Raw genomic sequence first — 17,355 nt, 5'->3', positions numbered from 1 at the left:
TGAGCCCGGCTTGCCGGGAAGAAGGGTGGGATAGAAATGCCACAAATAAATAAATAAATTCTGAAGATTTTTACTCCTCTGAAGATGCCAGCCAGAGCTGCTGGCGAAACGTCAGGAAAGAAAATACCAAGACCACGGTCACACAGCCCGGATAACCTACAAGAACCAAAATAAATTGCTGAAAATCCTGCACAGCCCTCTGACCGACTCCAGCTCCTTGGGACTGAGTGAACTGCGGAGTCCCGTCAACCAGCCCTGCCGCCTTTGTTCCCCAGGCCACCTACTCTCATGCCTTTTTGGGTGGTTCTTCCCTGTGGATCACCCGAGCTTCAGCAGGATTCTGCTGGGCACGTGCAGTCCCCAAGCATCTGGCAGAACCCGGACTTTGAAGGGAGGCATCAGTTCACCCCAGAAAGAATCCCTACGCCACGGGAGAACCTGCACCACCCCACCTTCCCTCACCCCACAACTATCCTCCACCCGCTTCTTCAAAACAGCCCCCTTCTCGCCTGTCATCCTGGCCTGCACCACCACTCCTTGCAACAAAGGCTTATTTCCCCGGGGGACGGGGAGGTTGGCTCCCAGGGCTGCCAGCCGTGCTGAAACTCAACATTGAGGTAGCTCCCGTCAAGGCACATCAGCAGCGCATAGAAGGCAGGCATAATTAATCTCCCCCCATCAGCCTGCAGCTGAGAGAAGTGTGGCCGGCCTCACTTTCCAGGCTGAAGCTGGAACTTTCCCAACTCCCAGCCCAGATGCTCAGCTGCTCGTCCTTCCGCATCATGCTCCGTGGTCCCTGGCATCAGCCCCTCTCTGGCCTCCCTCCCCTCGTCCCCTGAATGCAGGCAGGGTTGCCACATACCTGCCCCGTCCCGGTCAGCAAGAGGACCCCCAGTGGGGCATCTCTCTCTCTCTCTGGGCTTTCGTGGCAGACCTGCTTCTGCAAATCTCCTCGCGCTGGCTTCTCAGGTGCTTATCTCCAGACACCAGTGTGCATGCGAGCCCTTGCCGAGAGGGGTGGGAATGTACTGGAGCCACAGCACGCCGGGACCACACCCGCCTCTGCAGCAACAAGTTCTTATTTTCTAAAGAGAACCTTTCTGCTGAGGACACCAGGCAGGAGAGCCCCGCCTGTCCTCCAGAGGGGAAGTGGGCACTCGGGCATCCCTGGCAGAGCAATTCACATACAGCACCTGCAGAAAGACTCCAAACTCTGGGCAGATATTGCCGCTGTTTAATGAATAACTTTTTACTATTTGCCCGTACGGCACGGAAGGCTGGGCGGCACGGAAGGCTGGGCCCGAGCCATGCCACAGTGTGCAATGAGCCCTGCAGGGCATGAGAGGTGACGGGGACAAAATACGCGGGGCTCTTGCACAGGAGAACCGGGGCTGGCTCTGGGATGACGGAGAGGGGCGCAACCTCCCCTCGGGCCTACAGACTCACTCCCCCAGGCCTCTTCATCCTGCACACGCCCGATGGGGCTTCCTGAACTCTTGCGAGATTCCCTCTCACAAAGGTTTGGCCACCGTTTTTGGTTTTCCGTTGCCAGCCCTATAGTGGCTGAACTCTTGAAAGAGGAGTCATATCACGAATGTAGGAAGCCCCGTAGGGCTTTGTGCCTCTTGTGGCCCTGGTTTTAAAGCAAGCCGGACAGCAGAGAGGGGAGGAGGGTCATCTTCGCTGGCTGTGGGATGTGGTTACCGCTGCAAAACACCTTGAGAACTTCTCAGGGGCAGACCAAGGTGGGCCCATCGAGTCGAGCAGAGCCTGCGTCTACCTGTAGCCAGCCAGATGCTTCCAGGAAGACCAGAAAGCCTTTCCCCGGCATTCATCTGTCAGCATCCGGTGTCCAGAGGTAGACTGCCTCTGAACATGGGGGCAACCTCTGGCTACTCATGGTTATGTCAAGCCCTGGCTCCCCCCAAGCCTTGAAGGTGCTGCAGAATACACCTTGGGATGGGGAGGAGGTATTGCACAAACAAGCCCAGCCAAGGTAGTTGGGCTGTGAGTAACCAGGGCTGAGGTTTGCAGGCACACAACAAGAGGTTGCCCCGGGGAACGAAGCAAGGTCAGAATTTCCATGGCAGGCATCCAAGGGGCCAGGCGGCACTTGACAAACAGTGGCAGAGTCATCCAGGAGTTGACAACGGCTCCCCGTGAGCGAGAGGGCTTTTAATGTTTAAACCTAGGAGCAGTTTATAAAGGTAAAGGTCCCCTGTGCAAGCACTGGGTCACTCCTGACCCATGGGGTGACGTCACATCCTGACGTTTCCAAAGCAGACTTTGTTTGCGGGGTGGTTTGCCAGTGCCTTCCCCAGTCATCTTCCCTTTACCCCCAGCAAGCTGGGTACTCATTTCACCGACCTCGTCTATGGAGGAAAGGCTGCCGAGTTCCAACAATCCTGCGTGCACATTATTCTCTCTGCGGGGCTCGGCCGAGAACTGAGTTGCCGGCTTTCAAAAATAGCAGCAGGTCAGGATGGGCACTTCTGAAGATCCGCCGCGACGGCCCCCTTCTTGCAGATGGAGTGCCACAGGCAAGCACCCGCTCTTAGCTTCCCTTCTGCAATATGGGGACAATAATGGTACAACCACCCTTTGAGGTAGGTCAGTAGGGAACATAACAAAAGCAGCATTTTGAACACGTGCCGTATGTTGCCATGGAGGGCAGGTGGACCCTCTGAAGGAGGCTAATTTTTGCTGCTTCAAGGGAAGTTGGACGGTCACCTTTTTGCTGTCTTTTCATTCTTCTGTTTTGGCACGGAGACACCCGGGTGAAGCTCTGGCTGGACTGCAGATACTCGGGCCAGCTGGCAACTGAGCGCAGTAGAACTGTCCCCTGCGGACATCTACCTACACTGCGTTTGTTGAAGTGCCAGGGGTCAAAGAATCTGGTCCCTGTCCTTTGGTGACCTATTGGCAGCAGGGGGCCGGGGCTGTTCCTCAGGCCCACATTCAGCAGTTCCCTGTACTTCCCTCCTGAAACTTATAACTCCTGGTTTCCTTCCCCACAAAATGCTGCATGCACAGAACCCCTCCCCTCCCCCCTTGGCCAGAACCCAAAGAAGCTGTTTTGAGTACTATGACTCTGCCCCAGGAGCAAAAAAGATCGAAATGCTCCTGAGCACGTGCAGGCATGATAACGCGCTCTCGTCCACATTTCGCCGCATTTTCTTTGAGTTTTCCCTCGACTTGCACTCCCGCCATCAGCCCGTTGCAGGCTGCTCAGGAAAATCAGAAGAGGTCTGAAATCCCCGTCCTGCCTTTCTATTAACCCAGAGGCCCTCTCTCTACGGTTGCCAACCCCCAGGTACTAGCTGGAGATCTCCTGCTATTACAATTGATCTCCAGCTGATAGAGATCGGTTCCCCTTGAGAAAATGGCCGCTTTGGCAATTGGACTCTATGGCATTGAAGTCCCTCCCCAAACCCCGCTCTCCTCAGGCTCCACCCCAAAAATCTCCCGCCGGTTGCAAAGAGGGACCTGGCAACCCTGCCTCTCTCTGTCTTGTAAGGATTACCGTAAGTTTCTACACAGCTTGCATTGCGGAAACCCTTTGGCCAAAATTACACAATGAAACCAACCACTCTTTTCATAACTCCGGATGTTTAGCCATCTCCCTCCTTGGGGGTTATTGCCAGATAGCCAAAGGAGCCAGGAAAAGGCACCGCTTTGCTTGCTACTCCCCTGCTAACCAAGCAAAGTGGAACCCAAGAAGCAGAACCGCGGCACAGCCGGCGGCCCCGTCCACAGCAACGGGACAGCAGGACGCTCACCGTCCTTGGCTAGAGGGACTCGAAGGGCTTCTGCCCAACTAAGCAGCAGGGCTTACATAACCGTCGCTCCACAAGGTCAACAACGGCCGAGAGGCCGCACTTGGCCGCACCCTGCAGAAATGTTTTCTTTGAGCCCCGCAGTAAAATGTGCCCTCCCACACTTTTAGGTTGGAAGGAACAGGATCACGCCTTCCCTTGCAGAGGAAGCTTGGGGTGGGGAGCGGCTTTAGTCCTGTGTGGGGCTTACTCGAACAAGTCAGCGCAGCCCTGGCCCTTTCTGGCAGGGATGCCGTGCATTTAACTGCACATTTCCAGAGCGGCAGAAACCCAGGCAGTGTAGCTTTTCCCTGCACCAACAGGCAGTGGTGAACAGAAACCTGACCTGTTGAATTTCTGATTGTTGCAAAGCTGCTAGTGCTGTGCATTGCCAGAAGACAACGACAAGTAGGTTGAGCACCAGCTGCAGGTTGAACCCCCTTCCTCTTATTTATTTATGTATTTATTTTCTTAAATTGCTAACCCACCCTCCCCGGCTGAGGCCAGACTCAGGGCAGGTAACAACATTAAAACCACAAACAACCATATAATAAAACATCTCAAACCATAAATACAATCTTAGATTATTAAAACCGATGAACACCAATGAACACCAAGCCCGCTGTGACACAATAGGTGCTGAAACCAGATCGAACCAAGTTGGCAGCCCACCCCCTGCGGCATCGGTTGTAGAAATTGGGGAGGGGGAGGAGTAGGGAGCCAGCACTGATCACACTCGTGGCTAAGGTTGCCAGGTACCCGCTGGTGGTGGGCAAACCCCTGGCAATTGCCCCCGCCGACCACCTGAGGGTTGGTGGGCAAACGTGCCCGCATGCATACCGCGCACGGCACTTTCGGTTTAGAACCGGAAGTTCCTCCTTGCGAGGGGCCTTTACCTTTTAGTTTGAGTGGTAAAGGGCCGCTTTACCACTCAAACTAAGAGGTAAAGGCCCTTTGCAAGGTGGAACTTCCGCTTCTAAACCGAAAGTGCCGCGCGTGCGTCGGCATGTGCACATGCTTAAACGCCAAAGCCTCCCGCCGGAGGAAAAGAGGGACCTGGCAACCCTACCCTTGGCTGCCCTCAACTGTGGGTCTGGCGGAAAAGCTCTGTCTTGCAGGCCCTGCCGGAACTCTTTAAGGTCCCGTGGGGCCCTGATGTCACCAGGCAGAGCATCCCGCCAGGCCGGGGCCAGGGCCGAGAAAGCCCTGGCTCTCGTCGAGCACAGCCCCACACTCCTGGGGCCGGGGAACACCAAAGAGTTGTTATTAGCAGAATGTAATGTCCTCCGGGGGTGGGGGTACACAAGGCTGCCAGGTCCCTCTTTGCCACCGGCGGGAGGTTTTTGGGCCGGAGCCTGAGGGTGGGGTTTGGGGAGGGGAGGGACTTCAACGCCATAGAGTCCAATGGCCAAAGCGGCCATTTTATCCAGGTGAACTGATCTCTATTGGCTGGAGATAAATTGTAATAGCAGGAGATCTCCAGTTACTACCTGGAGGTTGGCAACCCTAGTCACCTGGGGTGTGGGGGAGAGGTAGTTGGGAATTTCCTGCATTGTGCAGGGGGTTGGACTAAATGACCCTGGTGGTCCCTTCCAACTCTAGGATTCTATGAGGGCGGGGTTTGGGGTGGGCAGGGACTTGAATGCCATAGAGTCCAATTGCCAAAGTGCCCATTTTCTCCATGGCAAGAGATCTCTATCAGCTGCAGATCAGTGGTAATAGCAGGAGATCTCCAGCTAGTACCTGGAGTTGGCAACCCTAGGGGTACACCAGGAGAGGTGGCCTGAAATTGCTCCCAGCCTCGTTTGTCTTGAAGAGGGCGGAAAGCAAAGACCACGCCAACAGGGTTTTGGGACGCTGCAAGCATTTTGTCTTCAGAAATGGCTTTCCGCTTCTCAGATGATTTGACCCCCACCTTTCCCCTCCCTAGAAGGCCAAAGGCGGCACCACAGAGATTCCGGAAGGGACCCCCACCCACCACCCACCCCCCGGCCTCCCTCGGCAGAGCTCATCCCAACTGTGCCTCAGAAGGCCGGCAGGAACAGGTTCAGCGTTGCAGGGCTCCTTTGCCCCTCCTCGCCTCCTGTGAACAGCCCCCAAGAGCCAACCGCACTGGAATCCTGATGCATAAAACAAAGACGTCTCTCTCCGCGCCCCCTCCTCAAGGGACACCAGCAGACCCCCTGGATGCCAGGAAGGGCTGTGGGGGCCACATCGCTGCTCAGAGACGTTCACTGCCCCCTGTGCAGAGCTCCCAAGGTGTCCATCTTTCCGACTCTACCGAAACTGACGGCACACGTTGGATCAGGCGGAGGGCTGCTCTCTCTGGACCGTCGCCAACTGACTTAGTTTTTTTACAAACTTTTAGCAAGTTGCAAGACAGGAAAAGCATGAAATCAAACATCATGAAACCAGGAGAGACAGCCCAGGCCCAGCCGAAAACCTCACCTTTGTTCCCAGTTAAAACAATCGCCCTTAGTTTATTCTAAGAGAGACGCTTCACCTGGAAACCCCTCGCAAAGGAACGAAAACGGCGCTTGCAGTCCAAAGTGGACTCACTTGAGGTTGGCCGACCACAAAACGAGCCCCGGAGAGCTGGATGCACCCAAATCCACACACACACACCCCACACACACTCATACACACCACGAGGTAGGCTGTGGACCATGAAGGAACAACCATGGGCTGAAGCAGCCCTTGCTTCCAGGGAAGCCTGGCAAAGGTCAGCGGCAAGGCTTGCTTTGGGATACTTGGAGGGAAAGAGCAAAGGACCCCCCCTGACAAAAGACTTCCCACTGTTCCTTGTGCTCTCTGCTCCACACGTGCCCCCTCTCCCCAGACGAGTAGCCCCCTCTTCTGTGGGTCTGGGGCTAATGTAAAACAGTACACCGGGAAAGAGGAGCGAGGGACAGAATAAAAGCAACCTTGTGGTGGCAGCTGATGAAGCGGCAAGATTTCAATCTTCACCACTGATCAGATCTTCCCTGGCCAACTGGGAGCCCCTAGCTACCACCGTCGAGTTTCTGAACACACTTGGCGGGCACCATGGCGCCCAGGGGCCCCATGTTGGGAATGCCTGGGTTAAACCATAGTTTGGGGCAAATGCTGGAGCACCATCCCTACGTGATGAGGATGGTGCCAGGAAGCTCGCCCTCCCCTGGTCAGGCGAGTCTCCCACCCGTTGGCAGCCTTGGGCTGGAAACCCTATTTTTTCATCTCTAATTTGAAACCATACAGGCCCCCGGAGGCACAGTTCTTCCCCACAGAGGTTATTTGTCCTGGGTTCAATGGTGTTGGGAAGCAGGATTCCCTCCCCCGCCCACTTTCCCACAGTCTTGTCGTGCATTTATGCACCTCCGGGGCTTTTCCCCATCTTGTCTCCAGCCTTTCCCAAATCTGCTTTGCTGTGAAGTTTTGGGGAAGGGTGCAGCCAAGTAGGGAGGTTTGCCAGGTGAATGGGAACGTTTGGGTTTTCCAGTCCCACCCACCTGGCAGCCACTCTCCCTGCTCGCTACCAGGGCGGTGGGGGGGGGGGGACGGGACTTGTTTTGGTTTTGTTGCAGATTCTTTTCCCATATATCACTGTAACAAAAGGGGCTGAACACTTACTTTTAAAAAAAGAGAGAATGCTATGAATTCAGAGAACCTGATACACACATTATTATGTTATAATGATATAATGAAAAACAATGAAACTGGAAAAGCCCTGGTGATATTTGCGGGGGGGGGGGGTCACCACTGCCAGGAGGTTGGGGCAGGGAGACCTGCTATGGGGAAGCCCCACTGCTATGTGCATGCGCAGTATCAACAGCAACAGGGAAACCACACAAGCCTGTCCCCATGTGGAAAACACCACATTCCCCCCAACCCTGTAACTATGGGTGATGGAAATTACAGTACTGAGGAAGGCAGAAAAACTGGCAAAATTTGCCCCCTCCGGACTTTTCTCCCAAAAACATCCATGTTAAAAGGAAACCGGAGGCATTTCCTGTTGGCTCATTCCTTCTCCCTCCTGGCCAAATCGAGTCAACAGCCAAAGGCAGAAATGGAAGCGGGCAAGGGGATCCTCTTCTATCAAACTTGGCATTTTTATAGACCACCTTTCAACTAACCCCCCACCCCCAGGCAGATTAAGGCATGTTTAGTTCTTACAAGGGAATAAATAAAAACCAACGAAGCCACTTCAAAAATATTAAGTAACAGTGTGAACCCAGAACACCACTCTTGCTCACAGGCTCCATATCAACATGGGCAGACTCATCCTGAGGACCCTGGGGACATCCCTGGTCGGCATCCTACAGCCATTCCACAGAGATCTCCCATATCGGGCCCCATATCAAGGCTCAGGTGCTGTACTGAGCGCACCGGAGCCCCTGGCAACACCAACAACATCCCCCTCAATCAAGCAGTTTGCCGCCGACACCTCGGTGAATAGGGCTGCCAACCTCCAGGTGGTGGCTGGAGATCTCCCTGCATTCTGAATGGTCTCTAGATGACAGAGATCCATTCCCCTATTTTCAAAGGTGGACTCTATGGCATTATACCCTGCTGACGTCCCTCCCCAAACCCTGCCCCCCTCGGACTCCAACCCCCAAATCTCCAGGTATTTCCCAACCCGGAGCTGGCAACCCTAGCCCTGCGGCTTGGGGCGTGCCTGGGTTCCTGTGTGCCCGGCTTGGCTCAAGGCATGGCAGAGGCAGCAGCAAAAACACGGGGGTCATTCCTGCAAGGTCCCATCCTCTCAGCTGGCCCAGCGTGGCCCAGAGGGACGCAGACCAAGGCCACACACCCCGGCAGCTGGGCCTGTTCTGGGGTTTCTACAGTGCCAAGAGGGCTGTGTGGGGGTCCAACAGGGTGCTGAGGAGGGTGAGGACCGCAGCCGATCACCTCTGGCCTCTCAGGCTGCATGAGTGGCTGGAGACCCTTTGTTTCCCGGGGTCTCTCTGAGCTACGGCAGGGTTTTAGCAGTGTAACAGCACACTGGCTTTGGGGGCAGGGTTGCCAGGTCCCTCTTCGCTACAGGCAGGAGGTTTTTGGGGTGGAGCCTGAGCAGGATGGGGTTTGGGGAGGGACTCAATGCCATAGAGTCCAATTGCCAAAGCGGCCACTTTCTCCAGGTGAACTGATCTCTGTCGGCTGGAGATCAGTTGTAATAGCAGATCTCCAGCTATTACCTGGAGGTTGGCAACCCTAATTGGGGGTTAGGAAGCCGACTAAATCCTGCTCTACCCACAGCACACTCCTGATGCTGCCCGCACCTTCGCCAGCACAGTGCTCATGCTGGTGCATCTTCAAGATGCTCCAAAGTCTGAGATGTGGCAGCTTCGACATCTTCCTACGCTAGGGTTGCCAACCTTCAGGTGGGGCCGGGTTATCTTCCAGAATTACAACTGATCTCCAGACGACAGAGATCAGTTCCTCTGGAGAAAATTCGGAAGGTGGACTCTATGGCGTTAGACCCTGCTGAGGTCCCTCCCCTTCCTAAACCCCACCCTCCCCAGGCTCCACCCCCCAAATCTCTAGATGTTTCCCAAGCGAGAGTTGGCAATCCTGTCCTAAGCCCTTTTAAACCAGGGTTGGGGGGGGGGGGTCTGCTAGAAGACAAAATTGCTTTCCTTCACTGGTCAGGTGAGTTCTTTTTTTAAAAATACATCTCTTTTTTAAGCAGGCAGAAGTTATTGGGGTGCTTGGCAGGCAAGCAGTGTACAATACATGACGCTGGCAAAGGGTGGGGAAGAGAAAACCAGAAGTGACTTTTTTCCTGCAGGAAAGAGGTTGGGGGGCTCAGGCCTTATTGAAAATCTTACCTAAAACCCAAGATGGGAGCCAGCCTACTCCTGAATACTTAAATGAGCAAGGAGGCAGGAATTCTTCTGTGGGTGAGGGCAATGCAATCTGCGCATGCTCAGAAGTATTTTTCTTCCAGGAAAATGTTGACAAGAAACTCCTGGCTAGGCACTGGATTAATTCCACCATCTGTGTCATCTTAAAGGCTAACAGATTTATTGTCGCCTAAGCTTCCTTCATCAGAAGCATGAAGTGAGTCCTCAGCCAGCAGGCACAGCTACACCCTTGTCAGTGTGGCCTGGGTGAGGATGAACAACAGAGAGGAAAAGGCAAGCGTAAGAGGCAAAACACAAAAGTGTACAAGACACGCACAGTGAGCCTTCACAACAGCAAAACACATGAGAACACAGTGTCCTTAATTGTGTTTAGCTAATTTAACATCCTTGGGGAGGGGAAATAGTGTGGCAGTTCAGCCTAATACAATTAAATAAGTTGTTGAATTCCAGCTCAGCGATTACCTTTTATTTTTTTTGCCATCAAATCACAGCTGACTTATGGCAATCCTGTAGGGTTTTCAAGGCAAGAAACGTTTGGAAGTGTTTTGCCGTTGCCTGCCTCCGCGTCATGCCCCTGGTATTCCTTGGAGGTCTTCCATCCAAATACTTGCCAGGGTCGGGGCTGAGAGAGTGTGACTGGCCCAAGTTCACCCAGCAAGCTTCCATGGCACGAGCGGGGATATGAACCATCCCAGTCCGACACCTCAACCACTACACCATGCCCGGCTCTCTGCATTATCTACACTGCAACCCTAGACAGCACATCTTTTGTTTGGGAGGGGGGTCAACTCATAGCTCATTTAAAACAATCCCGTAGGGTTTTCGGGGAAAGAGACGTTCAGAGGTGGTTTGCTATTGCCTGCCTCTGCGTCAGGACCCTGGAGTTCCTGGGGGGTCTCCCAACCAAATGCTAGCCAGGGTTAGGGCTGAGAAAGTGTGTCTGGCCCACGGTCACCCAGCAAGCTTCCATTGTGTGAGTGGGGATTTGATTTGAACTGTCCTAGTCCAACACCTTAACTACTAGTACACCACACTGCCATAAACCTGTTAGCATTTAAGGTGCCACCAAACTCCTTTTTCGTTTGCAAGGAGTGCGATTGTAACACCCACTTAAACATATTTATTTACAGTCCGCCTCTCTCACTGAGACTTAGGCGGAATGCCCTTTGCATTGTATTAAAGAATATTTATGTTTACCATTCAAAACATTAGAAATAAAAGGTCTATCCCAGGAACCTGTAGGGTTTTCCACTCCCCCCTCCCCTTGAATCCAAGCTGTGCCATTCAGGGAGTAAGGGGAGAGAGCGATACTGCACCTGAGTTGAGTGGGGGGGAGGGGGCGCTGCACTCTCTCGGTGGGGGTCTTTTTTGCTCTCCTGCAATCTCCCTCTTGCAAAGCTGCTGCCCCTCCTCCAGGCTGGCTTCACCCCCACCTGCCCCTCCCCACCCCTCCTTGCTCAAATAGGAGGGACGTTTTCATCAGGCAGTTCCATGTAACAAAAACTGGCCATGGTTCCTGCAACCCCCTCTGGACGGCAGCTAAATACAACAGGAAAGAGGAGCTGCACGGCTGCGAAGCTGACGGGCTCCTGCGCCTTCTCAGGGCAGGGAAGGGAGCAAAGCTTGGGAAGCAGCCCTGCTGCGGATCAGGCCTCCTCTGAACGGCGAGGCAGCAGGCGCAAACTCACACCCAGGCTCCCAACAAGGCCCAGTAGCCCCTGCCAGCCGGAGGAAAGGATTTCAGCAAGCAGGAGAGGAGGGGGCGGCTGAACCTTTTGAGGTCTGGACCGACCATCGGAATCTCAAGGCTATATTGGGTCAGAGGAAGCTATCGGCTAAACAGGTGCGCTGGGCAGACTTTTTTTCCAAGTTCCGTTTCACTATTAAACACATGCCCGGGAAGGAAAACTGCCTGGCCGACAGGCTGTCCCGGATGCCGCAATATGAATGTAGAGTCGAACGGCTGGTGGGATCCCTCTTTACCCGAGAACACCTGGGCTTGCCTCCGGAGGGGAGTAGCGCAAGAGTTCTAACCAGAGCCCAAACCTGCACAGCGGCGAGAGAGTCAGTCCCAGACTCCTCTCAAGTGGGGGCTACCCCTGCCCCTCCATCCCCGGCAGTCCCCGGGGATCGTCCGGGCACAGTCACAGGGGAAGAGGGGGAGTCCTCCCAGCGAGAGCGGGGAGACAGGGCGGAGGAGCCGGTCCCAGTCTCCCCTTGGGAGTCGGCTGCCTCTACCCCCCGATCCTTGGCAGTCCTGGAGGACCTCCCGGAGGCTGTCAAACGAAGGTGGGGGGAGGCTCTTCAGCGGGAGCGGGGGCATAAGTCTCTCCCATCCCAAAGTAATGGATGAGAATGGTGCCCACAAGGATAAACACTACGTCCCTCTGGAGCTGCGGCGGGAGGTGTTGGAATGGAGCCACAGTTCCAAAACAGGGGGACATTTCGGGTTTGTAAAGACCTTGCACCTAGTAAGAAGGCAGTTCTGGTGGCAGGGAATGCACCAGGACATCGATACGTTCATTAAATCTTGTCCCGTGTGTGCAACGAGCAAGCGCTTGATGGGGAAATCTCCTGGTTTGTTAAAGCCGCTAGAGACTCCGGAGGCACCCTGGCGGGTAATTGGGATGGATTTCATAACCGACCTCCCAACTAGCCAGGGAAAGACGGTTCTGTGGGTGATCACAGATCTCTTCTCGAAACAGATTCATCTCGTTCCGTGCGAGGGAATGCCCTCTGCACACAAACTGGCTTGCTTGTTTGTGCACCAGGTCTTCAGATAACACAGCTTCCCATGGAAGGTCGTGAGTGACAGAGGGTCCATTTTCGTGTCAAAGTTTTGGAAAGCGTTTTTAGGACTTGTGGGTGTACAACAGGGTTTGTCTTCGGCCTATCACCCACAGACAGATGGGCAGACCGAAAGGGTTAATGCTGTAGTTGAATGTTACATGCGCTGTTTTGTGAATTACTACCAGGACAATTGGGTCGACCTGCTGCCTTTGGCGGAATACGCCTATAATAACTCGGTACACTCTGCTACTGGTATAAGCCCTTTCAAAGCGGTCTACGGAATGGAATTTGGACCCTTGGGGGCAGTACCCCTCCCACCAGGCGGCGACCCCCCCCCCCCCGAGGTGTCAGTGTGGGCCAACACAGTGAGGAACACTTGGCCCAGGCTTATAAAATATTTGGAGCAGGCAAAGGAGAGATACAAGGCGCAGGCAGACAAACACATGGCGCCCCAATGGGAATTAAAGGTCGGAGGGAAGGTTTACCTCTCCACCAAGAGAGGTCTTTATGTCCGTGCAAGAAACTGAGTCAAAAATTTGTGGGGCCGTTCCCAATCTCCCGGGTTATCAATGAGGTTACTGTGGAGTTGGAACTTCTGAAAACCTTACAGGGGGTGCACCCGGTATTCCATGTCAGTCTGTTAAAACCCTTTATACCGGCACCTGAATGGCACCCTGAACCCGCAGCTGCGACCCCAATTATGGTGCAAGGGAAACAGCACTTTGAGATCTCCAAGGTGTTAGATTCTTGGGCGTGAAGGGGCCAGCTGGAGTATCTCGTACATTGGAGACACCTGAACTCCAGGCACGATGAATGGGTGTCCGCTATGCACGTAAAGGCCCCCACCCTGGTAGCGGAATTTCATCGGCACTACCCCTCCAAACCAAGAAAACCCGGGGAGGGGTCTTTGGGGAGGCGGAGTGTCAGCGAGGGCATCCAGTCGGGCCCCGGATAAGCAAGCTCCATGTTCTCCCCCCCCGGTCTCGTGGGAAAAGTCTCTTCAGTTTGAGAGGAAGGAGCTAAGGCTGGAGGCTGTAACACTTCCACTTCAAAGCCTTCCTATTGTAAATCAACTATCTCTTCTCAAGGTGTCAATTCTGCCAGAAACCGGGCACCTCTAGAAGTTTGAAAGAACGCTGATGTTTTGCATTTCAAAGATTACGTGTAATCAATTCTAGTGTGTGTCCCCTATAAAGATAGCCTGTATTTTCCCATTCGGTATTCTGACCTTAAGTTTGTATAGACCTACTGACCCGTTTGCTTTCTTAATAAAACTTTAAACTCTCAGCAACGTCTGGAGTGAAGTTTACTATTACTGAGATGCAACGAGGTACTGAAGTCTGACAAAACGGCACCTGCCAGAATTCCCTCTCGCCTCCGCAGCAGGGACCCTGCGCTGGGCCAGCTCCATAAAATCCAGAACTTCGGACCTGAGGGGAAAGAAATGCCAGCTGAGCACAGAGCAAATGCGACTCATTGCATTGATCTTTCAGAGGGTAGAGCCATGTTGGTCTGCAGTAGAACAGCGGCATTTGAACCCAGGAGCACCTTAGAGACCACAAGAAAATTTTCAGGGTATGAGCTTTCAAGAGTGAAAGCTCCCTTTGTCAAATTTATCTGAATGTTTTTATCCTGCCTTCTCTTCCCCCTCCCCCCGCCATCCCAGGAAAGGGGGTGCCCGGAGGCTTGAAGAAGTTCTCCCCAACACAACAATCAAGTGATGGAACTGACGCTTTTGCAAAAGGAGGCCCCGCTCACCTCTGACTCCGTGCTGGTAAAGCAGCTGTGCCAGCAGTTCTTCAGGCCCGTTCCTGTCCACCTCCTCCATTAAACTGCTGGGGTGGGCGGGCGCGGGGAGGGGAGTTGGATGCTCCACCAACAAGTTCGGGTGGGCAGCTGGAAGCAGCTTGTGCAGAGCAGGCGATGGGACAAAGCCACACCCAAGTCCCCAAGCCTATTCCTTGAGTTTGCAATGGGAGGGCACAGGGAAGCTCTCAAAATTGGCTTACAAATACTTGCCAAGTTAATCACTAATTAACTGAACATTTTAAGCATAACAGATAGTCAAGGTGTCAACAACCGAGAGCACGTCTTTCCAGTTCGACACCGGAAACCCTGCCTTGTCCTCCCAAAAGTGGAAAAACACAAGAGGTCCTGTGCTTGGCCTCAGGTACTCTGAACGGGCTGCAGCATTAAAAAACCAAAAGTCAAAGCCACCCAACCCAAAATAAGAATGCACACCAAGCTGCCTTCGGTCTATCAAGGTCAGCATTGCCTGCACTGGCTGGCAGCAGCTCTCCAGGGCCTCAGGCAGAGGTGAACAGCTTGTTTTTTTCAGTGGGGGAGAACAAACCTGTGACCTTTGATGCTCGAAACCTGTTCTCCAGGAGGGCAGCCTGCAGAAGACAGAATCTGGGCAGATGCATTTATCTGTAGTATGTCTATCCCACCTTTCCACGATGCTCAATGAGGCTTACAAAATATATACACACACAATTCAAGACATAGTTAACACACATAAATTAACATACATCCAAGTTAATGCTATGACTCCTGCAACAAACATCACTGTTGGAGACATTCATTAGTTACTTCTGCCAAAAGTGCATTGAAATAATTCCGCTTTGCAACTTTTGTGGAAGAGACAGTGCACGTGGGAGACTCTGTCCCATGTCTGGCAGGGTATTCCAGCCACTGAAAATGAGGGTGCGCAGGCTGTGGATTAGCAGACCTGCTGAAAAGAGGCGACTGATGGGATCATATGTGGGTGCATGGGATCATAAGGGGAAAGGCTGTCCATTAGATACAAAAAACATCCAGATAAATCCTATTATCCAAGAGAAGCTATTGGAGGTAACAAATGTAGGTCTTTTGTTTGTATTTGTGTGGGGGGGGGGACGTGGAGACTCCACAAAACAAAGCAAAAAAGGGGAGGGGTCTTCACCAAACCATTTGCTGCTCCTCACAGTTGGAGCACAGAATCCCTCGGCCTGCCACGGCAGGAGCCGCTGCAGCTTTCCCAGAAAATGCAAGGGTTGACCCCCAGCCCAGCATACTGTCAGCTCAACACCTGCACCATAAATACGCAACATATACACACATTTTGAATGTATAAAAGAATTCAGAAAATGTCCAAAGACTGCATAATTTAAAGAAGCAGATAGAGTCCACCGCTCCAAACCTCCGCTCTTAAGCACTACACCACGCTGGCTTTCAGCATGGCCAGTTGACACACACCTGGCTATGGCGGTTTCCCCTTGGGGACAGGCTTGTGTGGTGATTTCCCCGTTGTTGGTGCGGCTGCCAGTACAACGAAGCAACAGTGGGGCGTGCGCATGGCAGGTTTCCCTGCCCCACTCCCTTGGCAGCAGATGTCCCCTCCTCCCCTGGGCCACTGAGGCTTTTTCAATTTTTATTAAAAATCAGTAACTGAATATCATTGTATTGATATAACAATACAACAATATGCATAAGAGTCTTGAAATTCCCAGCTTTACTTGTGTAGATAGCCAGGGGACACCTGGCTAGCCTGATCCTGTCAGCTCTCTGAAGCTAAGCAGGATCGACCCTGGTAAGTATTTGGATGGGAGACCTCCAAGCCTACCAGGGGTCGCCATAAGTCAGCTGTGACTTGACAGCAAAAAAACAAAAAGGCTCTGTCCCCTTCCGTTGTGTAGACATGCCTTTCCCTTTATATCTTTGCAACAAAAGGGGCTAGAAAAGCAGAGTTTCACTTACCTGTGTTGTTCATCTGGTGGATCTTCTATGCAGGCACACATTGGGGACTGTGCAGGCGCAGGCCAGCCACGGATAAGATTTGTCAGCTTCTAGCAAAATCTAAAAGAGAGTGCTCCCCCTCCCTTAGGGGCATGCAATCTTCCCGCCCATGGTCACATGACCCAAGGGGGAGGGAACACTCTTCCCTCCAGTTCCCCAACCTGCCGCCACGGAACCAACCACGGGTCTAGCGGAGAGGTCCCACAGCGGGGAAGGAGGGAGGGATGTGTGCCTGCATAGAAGATCCACCAGATGAACAACAGTTACAGGTAAGTGAAACTCTGCTTTTCATCTGCGTGTCTTCTATGCAGTCCCACATTGGGAGAGTAGCGAGCTCGCTTACCAGGACGGTGGGTGTGGGACAGTCACCAAAATAAAGACTGCAGCACGGCACGTCCCACGGCGGCATCTCTTGCCGAGTCCACATCCATAGCGTAGTGTTTCATAAACGTAGAGGGCGTGGAACAGGTAGCAGCCTTACAGATGTCCCGGATATCTATCTTAGAGGAGAAGGCGATGGAAGCCGCATACGCTCTGGTAGAATGCGCTTTGATCATAGGAGGGCACTCCTGGTGAGCAAGCTCATAAGCCATCTTGATGGTTGACGTGATCCACCTCGAGAGGGTCTGAGGAGAAGCACGACGACCCTTGCGATGCCCGCCGAAGCAAATGAAAAGGTTGTCATCTACGGAAGCACTGAGACCTTTTAATGTAAAAAAGAAGGGCTCTGCGGACATCTAGGGAATGTAATGCCCTTTCAGCATCTGAGGATGGGTGAGGGGAAAAAACGGGAAGGACAATGTCCTGTGTAAGGTGGAAGGCTGAAACGACCTTAGGTAAAAAGGAAATCTTAGGCTTCAATACTATTCTATCCGAGTGGAACTTAGTATAAGGAGGGGAATGTGACAGTGCTGAGATGTCGCTCACCCTCCTTGCCGAGGTAATGGCAACTAAAAAGGCCACCTTGAAGGATAGTAGGGCCAATTCACAAGTAGCTAACGGCTCAAACAGAAGTCTCATGAGCTGTGAAAGGACTAAGGAGAGACTCCACTGGGGAACTGGTGGAGTGACAGGAGGGTACAAGTTATTGAGACCCTTCAAAAACTTTTTGGAAAGGGTGTGAGAAAAAA

The sequence above is a fragment of the Euleptes europaea genome, chromosome 20, assembly GCF_029931775.1.
Source record: "Euleptes europaea isolate rEulEur1 chromosome 20, rEulEur1.hap1, whole genome shotgun sequence".
In the NCBI taxonomy this organism is placed as follows: Eukaryota; Metazoa; Chordata; class Lepidosauria; order Squamata; family Sphaerodactylidae; genus Euleptes; species Euleptes europaea.
The sequence above is the reverse complement of the archived record's forward strand: the minus strand, read 5'-3'. Positions refer to the sequence as shown.